This window comes from Dermochelys coriacea, chromosome 27 (assembly GCF_009764565.3).
Source record: "Dermochelys coriacea isolate rDerCor1 chromosome 27, rDerCor1.pri.v4, whole genome shotgun sequence".
Classification (NCBI taxonomy): domain Eukaryota; kingdom Metazoa; phylum Chordata; order Testudines; family Dermochelyidae; genus Dermochelys; species Dermochelys coriacea.
This window is the reverse complement of record NC_050094.1, coordinates 10748599-10756357: the sequence shown is the minus strand read 5'-3', so window position 1 is coordinate 10756357 and position 7759 is coordinate 10748599. Positions and strand designations below refer to the sequence as shown.

At 61.0% G+C, this 7759-nt stretch overlaps 1 protein-coding gene across 1 annotated transcript in view; it reads right to left on the bottom strand.

Annotated features, from left to right (window-relative positions):
• PRR15L (proline rich 15 like) overlaps window positions 1-6723 on the bottom strand; it is a 32603-nt gene extending 25880 nt beyond the window's left edge. Inside the window, exon 1 of the mRNA XM_038385731.2 lies at window positions 6719-6723. The gene's annotated coding sequence lies outside the window, so the exon portion shown is untranslated. The remainder of the gene's footprint in view (window positions 1-6718) is intronic.
• Between the last annotated feature and the right edge of the window lie 1036 nt (window positions 6724-7759).

Genomic DNA, 7759 nt, shown 5'->3' with positions numbered 1-7759 from the left:
TTTACCCAGGACACTGATTCCTCCCCCTGCACCGGGGCAGACCCCCTGTGCATCTCACGGGGACCCTGATCCCTGCCCCTCTTTGAGCAGGAAGATTGTCATTGGGTGAGGACCTAGTGTTCCTTTCCCGGAGCTGCTCCCCCCGCAATTGGCCCAGCGCCTGGGGATCTGAGCCGGGGTCAGACAAGAAGTGGGGCTGCCAGCAGGACCCCCCCTTTCCCCTGGCCTGGTGCCCTTCCATCAAGCTACTGCCAAGTGCTTTACCTGGCTGCTTGTTATCAAGACAGCTCCCAGCCCGGCCTGCAGCACCCAGCTGGCCCGTGTCAAGTTTGGAGGCCGGCAGTGCTGCGAAATGCCCCCCGGCCTGCTGGGAACTGCCTCTGCTCCCCAGGGGCCCTCTTGACGCCTTGCTCCAGGCTGGGCCCTGCTCCCCCCCCATCCCGCTGTGCTCCCAGGCGGCTTTTGGGGTGAGGGTTTGGGGGGGGATTCAATTTTAATTTCATAGCAGAGCAGTTGATTCATGGCTCTTTGTCGCCGGCGTTGACTCCCGTAATGACTTTCCATCAAAATGAAAAGTGGAGTGACACCGCTCATTATTCCTGCTGCTTGTTATCTCAGTCGTGGGGGTGGGCCGCCCCCTCCCCACTGCCTTTCAGCCGGCTCGGACAGTGAGTGATGGCCCCTATTAATCACCGACCCCGCGGACTCCGGCGGACACGCGCTATCCGCAGGAGAAGGGGGAGAGAGATAAGGCACCGGCAACCGCTCCAATCAATTAACGTCAAGAGGCGTCACCCCTCGGCCTCGCCCCCATTGGGGGGCGGTGATGGTGGGAGTGGGCAAGGCACAGGAAAGGAGCGTTTGCGCCTCCTGCACTGATTGGGTCTCCCCCCCCCCAGTGCTCGCCAGCCCCCAAGGCCAGCTCCGTGCTGGGGTTGGAAGGCCCGTAACCCCCTCGTGGCGCTTCAGCCAGTAGAGGGCACCCCCAGGAAGCTGTTTATTTTGCACAGGCTCTCCCTGCCACAGGCCATTGGTCCAACCCCGTCTGCTGTCCCGCCTCCTGTCCTCTCTCACCAGCCCATTGGTCCTATCTCCTCCATCCCGCCTCCAGCATCGACCTGGATGCTACCTGGAGTTTCAGAAGAAACCACCTCCCATCCCCAATCATCCCCAACCCGCTCTCTGCTCAGCTCCTGCTGTGCCCTCTCCCCGAGGAGAGGAGGGGTCCACCTGAGCTCTGGCAGTGATGGGGTGAGCGCCCGCTACGTGCTCAGAGCTGTGCAGTTGGAGAGGAAGAGATCACCCTGCCCCAAGGAGTTCCCTGTGTGAACAGCCGGGGTGGGAGAAGGGATGCAGCCCACCAGCAGAGAAATCTGGGCAGGTGGGGATCTGGGCAGCGACTTGACTCCAGGTTGGTTTGGGGGTAGGGAGAGGCGGGTGATGGGGTAGAAAGAGACAAGGGCTGAGGAAAGGGGCATTGTGCCAGGAGCAGCGTGAAAGTCCAGGGGTAGGTGGTGACACAGCTGGGCTGGTTAGTGCCCGTGGGTTGGTATGTGGCATGGGGCGAAGCCGAGCTAGCAGGGGAGAGGCCTGGCGTTGCTGTGAGCAGTGAGGGGCTGGAGACTGACTGCTCTGCATCAACGGCTGTTGTGGGAAAGAGAGAGCATTGGGGGCATCCCGGTACCACCAACCCCACATAGCAGGGAATCCACTGGGCCTGGCACAGCTGCTGCCTGGCAGTAGGGTGTCCTGGGAGGCCCCTGCCCTCTGCTGTGGGGCTTGCTGCTGGAGTGTGCCTGCCCCTGCACCTAGACCCTGCAGCAGCAGGCTTGGGGCCCCTTGTAGCTTGATAACGTAGTGCTGGTGATATAGCCTACGGGCTGGGCCCAGAGCCCATGAGTTCAGTGGGCAACGGGGCCAGCCCTTGGTGAGCTGCTGTCGTGGACAGGTGCTGCCGATCTCCATTACGGCCCATCAGCTCTGCCCCGGCACCGCCACACAGATGGCGTCCTCTTTGCAGCTAGATACATGCGAGGCAGGTGGAGAGCTTGTCAGCTGTTCACCTGAATGAATCCAGGGGCAGCGAGTTCCCCCGGTTAACGATGCAGCTTTGCCCTGTGCAGCATCTTTGGCAGGGGTGGTCCCAGGCGTGGCGCTGTTCGATGGGGCCAGACGTTGAGCTGAGCTGGGTGTTGATTTCAGATGCGGGCTTTCAGTGCCCTTTGCTGGCATCCCTTGTTCTGTAACTTTCCTCTCAAGGCCCTTCATCCACCCCAGATGCCCCTCGCTGGGACAAGAGGGCCACCGAGGGGCCATCTCAGCCTGGCCGGGTGCTTTGGGCTCCTGCAGGGTGAAAGGGGAGTCCCTCCCCCCTGCAGTGGGGGTGGCCCCGGCTCTTGCTGATGACAGTGGCTCCCTCTTTGGAGTTTGCGTTCTACTGGGTGAATCTAGATTTGGTTGGAGGTGCTGGATCGAGGGCCCTGGATCCACCCGCAGGGCTGAGGGGGGCATTCTGTCTCCATGGCCGCCCAGCCCTGGGCTGCCCGCTCAGGGGCTTGCAATTTAACCAGGAACTGGCCCGAGAGCTTCCTCCACTCGTAACCAGCTTCGCCTTTGGGTCTCTGCCTCCCCAGGCTGGGTTTGTGGGGGATAAGGCTGCAGCCCAGACACCGGCAACTCATCTGCCTGTGGCAGCTCCCCTCACACACATGCCTTGTCCTAATCCCACTGCTCGAGGGGCAGTGGCTGTGGGGGGGTTCCTCTCCCAGAGGACGCCTCCTCCCCACATCCCCCTGTGGGAACCTGCAGGGGCTGTGCACTCTGCCTCAGGTGGCCCCAGCGAGATTGTCCCCATCCCGCTCCCTTGCCCAGCCAGGAGGGGTCACTGCTGAGCAGGCTGCTCCTGGATGGAATGAGCCTAACCTCTGCCCTGGCCGTGCCCTCTCGGCCCAGCTCAGCCAGCCTCGGCGGGATGCCTTGTGCGGGCCTGATCCCCTCCTCGATACCCACCTCCCCGTGGGCCTGCTCTGTGTCGGAGTCTGCTCCTGAGGGGCCCCAGCCTTGCATGCCTGTGGATCCAAAACAACCCCTTCCTAGTGCTCCCAGCCGGGCATTAGAAGGGTCAGCTGGGTCGGGGGGGGGTCCAACGTGGCCCTTCCCCCTGTGAGCGGGACTCCCCCACACTGAGCTGATGGAGCACTTCTGGGGGGGAGCTATTCTCTGGCTGGATCCCCCACTGCCCTAGCTTGGTATCTCCCCTGCCTCCCCCCCATCCCATTGCCCTACCTTAGCATGGCAGAGATGCCCCATCCTGCCTGATGCCCTAGCACCTCACCATGCCCTGCCTGGCCTCCCTGCCCCATTGCCCCTCCGCCCAGTCCCCATTTGAAATCAACATGGGTGAAATATTTAAACTTCTCCGGCGTGTCTAATCCAAAGTTCTGGGCTATTTCCCACCTTGGTGATCCATTAACGTCGCCCTACTGCCCTGGCCCCCCGCGCCGCCTCCCCCCAAAACCCCCCGCGCCGCCAACCCATTTGTCAAACGCTGCCGCAGGCTGCGCTTGGCTGTGTCTGAAAGGACGAGGCGCCGTGGCAGGGGAAGGTGAAGATGAATAAAGGGGCTATGCAAATTGCTGCTTAATCTGCAGAGAAACACCCAGGCTTGGGGGAGACTCTCATTACTCCTCGTAACTGTGATTAACGGACAAATTAAACGGCGCCCTTAACTCGTTCCTGGCCAGAGGAAGGCCCCAACTCCCCGCCTGGTGCCAGGAGAGTGAGATGGCAGCGAATCCAGGTGGAGCCCTTTCTGCAGCGGGAGGGGGCTTCTGCTCCGGGGGGCAGTGGGTATCAGAGAGGGGCAGATGAACCCTTGTCTCCCAGCCCACTGTGTGCGGGGGGGGGGCAGAAGTTACCTGTGAATTTGGCGGGGGTGGGCTGATTGGGAGGGAGGGAGAAGGAGCCACCTCCAGGATGGGAAGAGGGTCCTGGGGGGGTTCCTAGCTGCTCCCTGGCTACCCCATCTCCCTGCTCTGATCCCAGCCCCATCCTCGTCTCCACGCACGCCTCGGCATGCATGAGTTTACCCAGGAGCAGAGCCTGGACTAGTCCCCTCCCATCTCCCCCAACTCCGGCGGTTGGGGCAGATTTGCTGTTGTCCCCATTGCAGTCATGGGGGTGTTGTGTGTATTCCAGTAGCACCCAGAGGCCCCAGCTGAGATCTGTGCCCTGGCACGCAAGGTGCTATACAGAGGCAGTCCCTGCCCTGAAGAGTTGAGCTGAGAGCATCGTTTGGCCCCTTTTGTCCAAATGGGGAAATGAGGCCCAGAGGGGTGCGGTGACCCGCCCGAGGTCACCCGGCAGAGTACCCAGGAGTCCTGACTCCTGATCCCAAGCTGGGCATGTCATTTTCCTCTGCCAAGGCGAGGGCTCTCTGGGCGTGCCCCATGGCAAGGGTATGGGTAGTGTTACAGGGAGATAGTTGAAGGGGCAATGAGCCAGAGGCTGCCAGCAGCCCTCCCTTGCTTCGCAGCCCGGCTCTAGGCTCTTTCAGACACATTTATAAGGGCCCCAGGGTGGTAAGTGAGAGCTGCTGGCAGCAGGCATGTGACAAACCCAGCAGGGCCCTTTGCACTAAGAAGGGGGTGCCACCCCTGGGTGGGCTGCCCTGACAGACTCCCGGGTGCTGAACAAGAAGGTGCTGTCCCTGGGGGCAGGGGGTAGGAATGCCTGGCCATCGGCAGGGGGATCCTTGCCCCCTGTGCCAAGGGCCTGGGCATTTCTGCGGGGCGCCCCGGGTAGCGAGGCGAGCAGGGGGCGGTTGCCAGGTGACGAGAGATGGCAGGCGGCACTGACAGATGGTCCATCAAAGCAAAGAGGAAAAGGCAGGATTAGGTCCCATCTTTTATGGTGTCACTTTGTCAATCAGAGTTGGGGGGGCTGTCACAGAAAGCAGGGGATGACAGCTCAGCCGGGCCACCCCCATCACCCCGATTTACTCACACAGACCCAGCTGTCATGGCTATTAAATGCCTTCCCTTAAAACCCTCATCAACACCCTCTGGACCATGTGCGAGCCCCTGCACTGAGGGGAGAGATGCAGCAGGTGCATCTTCGGCCCATCCCGCCCCAGTGCAGCCAGGGCCTGGCCCCACTCAGGTGGATGCAACAGGCCAGTCCAGTGCCCCCTCTGCCCTTCCAGTATCGGGGCAGGGGTCCCCCCCACACACACACACATTCCCAGTATTGAGGTGGGAGATGGTCCAATTTCCCCACTCCCCATCCAGTATTGGGGTGGGGCTGACCCAGTCCCCCCTGCCAGTATCAGAGGAGGCCCCTGCCTTGCTCCTGTCTCCCCATCGTTAGGGGTAGAGGTGAGTCCAACATCCCCCATCCCCACTGTACCCTCTCTCTCTCTGTCCCACCTCCTGTTCTCAGCCATGCTGTCTTGGGTCCTGGTTCTTACCGGGGCTCAGTTGGGTGTGGTCTCAGTGAGGGGCCCCGTGCTGGGCATATCCCTGTTCCAGCTGGCGGGACGTCCACCCTCCCACCTCTCCCTCCGTCTGTGAATCACCCTTGCTGCCTTTCATGTCTGCTGCTGTACCATGAGCTCAGAGCTTCGCAGCAACTGATCTCAGCTCCACTTGTTCCAAAAGCACGGGAGCCCTCTCTTAGATGAGCAAAAGGAGAATCTCCACCAGCTGGTAGCAGTAGAGGGCTTATGAATGGGCCTGAGCCAGCCAGCAGAGGGCAACAGACAGAAGGAGACACAGCGACTCATTACTCTAGGTTGTGACCCATCAGCAATAGCATCCTCCACCTCTCCAGGGACTTTCACCCTGAAGGACCCCAATCTGGCCTCAGTTTACCTGTTGCCAGGGTGAGATGCAGCAGCCACCTCTGGGGAAGGGCACAGCAGCTGTTTAACAGAGCACAGCCGCGTTGCATGACAGCGTAGGACATTGAAGAGATTGTAGTGAAAGGCAGATTGCAAGCTCTTTGGGGCAGGGACTGTCTTTCTGTGCTGTGTTTGTCCAGCACCTAGCGCTATGGGTCCTGGTGCATGACTGGGGCTGCTCCATGCTTCCGCAGTAGAAATAATCGATACTAAACTGAAGAAAGCTGCAGAACAGAATGGCCCAGGGTGAAATACCAGCAGGATTATCCCCTTGATTCCTGCAAAGAGCAGCAGACTCTCTTAAGGATCACAGGGCACCTCGGTGCCCCATGCCTCGTTGTACACCCCAAGGATGCGTGACCACAGACCTCACTCCCCCACCCCCACTCTGCCGGCTCTGAGAACCCTCTCGCCAAACAACACGAGATGGGCGGGAGTCGAACGCGAAGCCTCCAGCCCTCGCTCGCGCCAGCGTGAGAGTACCCAGGTCTCTATCCTTGGGGCCTCAGACCTCAGGTCAGCGGCTGGTTTCATTTGGGATTCCTAGTGCTGTCATCCAGTGCTCCACCGGGGCACCTCCCAGCCCCGTTTCCCCCTCTGAAAGGGAGCCCCCCCCTTGAGGGTGTTGTGTGTGAGCTAGTGCACATGGGTAACCTCCCCATGATGTGCCCCACTCAGAGCGTTCCTTCCAGCTGAGGATCTCGGAGCCCTTCAGCCTTGCCAGCCCCACGGGGGTCCAGATTTTCCAAAGTGACTTGTGACATTGGCTGCCCATCTGGAAATGCCTTAAAGGGTCCTGAGCACTTGCCCTCTGCGAACCAGGGCCCTATAAGGTGACTCTGGGTGGGCCCCCAAAACCACAACTTGTGTTGGCAAATCCGGGGACACCAAGGCTGAGAGAAAAGAAGCGACCGGCCCAAGACAGAGCCGAGGTTAGAACGTCGATTTCCCGGCGCTCTGCTCAGGTCCTGGGCTCAGCCCCAGATCACTGGACAGATCCAGGCGCAGGATACGTGAGCGAATCAAACCTGGATCGAAGATTCGTTGCGTCCCTGATCTACACTCCAGAGGCAGATGCTGCAGGTGGCCCTGGTTGCTGGCTCTCAAGGGAGACTCACCCCAGGCCTGCCCTACACCTCTGGTCACACCAGCTGCCACACCCGAGTGAGGGGTCTGTGTGTCTGCCTGAGGGTTGCTAACGGGACCACTCGAGCCGCTTGCCCTCTAGGCAGGCTGGTGCCCAAAGGTTTGTTCTGGGGGTGCTTCTTGTGCTATCTTCAAAAGCAGCTGGCCCTGGCCGGTTGGAGACAGGATCCTGGGCAGGCTGGATGTGATGCGGGCGGGCAATTCCTACGCTACAATGGCAGCTGCCCCCAGGGAGCAGTGGGCCTGATCCTGCCTGGTGCTGAGCACCCAGGACCCCCGTTGGCTTGGAGGAGCCGGGGAACGAGGGGATGGGTCCAGAAGAGGGGGGGGACAGCTTCAGGCCTGGAACTGCTGATCTGTCGGTTCTCCAAGGGGAGCGTCTTGGGGAGGGGAGAGGGGCACGGAGCCGGGGGGGGGGTTATTGTTTGAGTCCCCCCCCCCTTCCATGCATGAATCAGGAAAGCTGTCCGGTCTCCATGGCAATGGAGAGGGGAAAGAATCCGGGACAGTGTATTTTTCTCCTATCCATAATAGCCCCTTTCTCCGCAGACACAGGAGTTGCCTGTGGAACTAATTCCCCCCCCGCTGCTCGGCTCACAAAAGGCCGGGGGGGAGTTTCACACAGCCCCGTGCCCGACCCCCCATGACCCCGCGCCGCTTTCTGGGGGCCATTCCTCGCCCCCAGGCGCTGCAGCTGTTCCTCCTCTCACACAG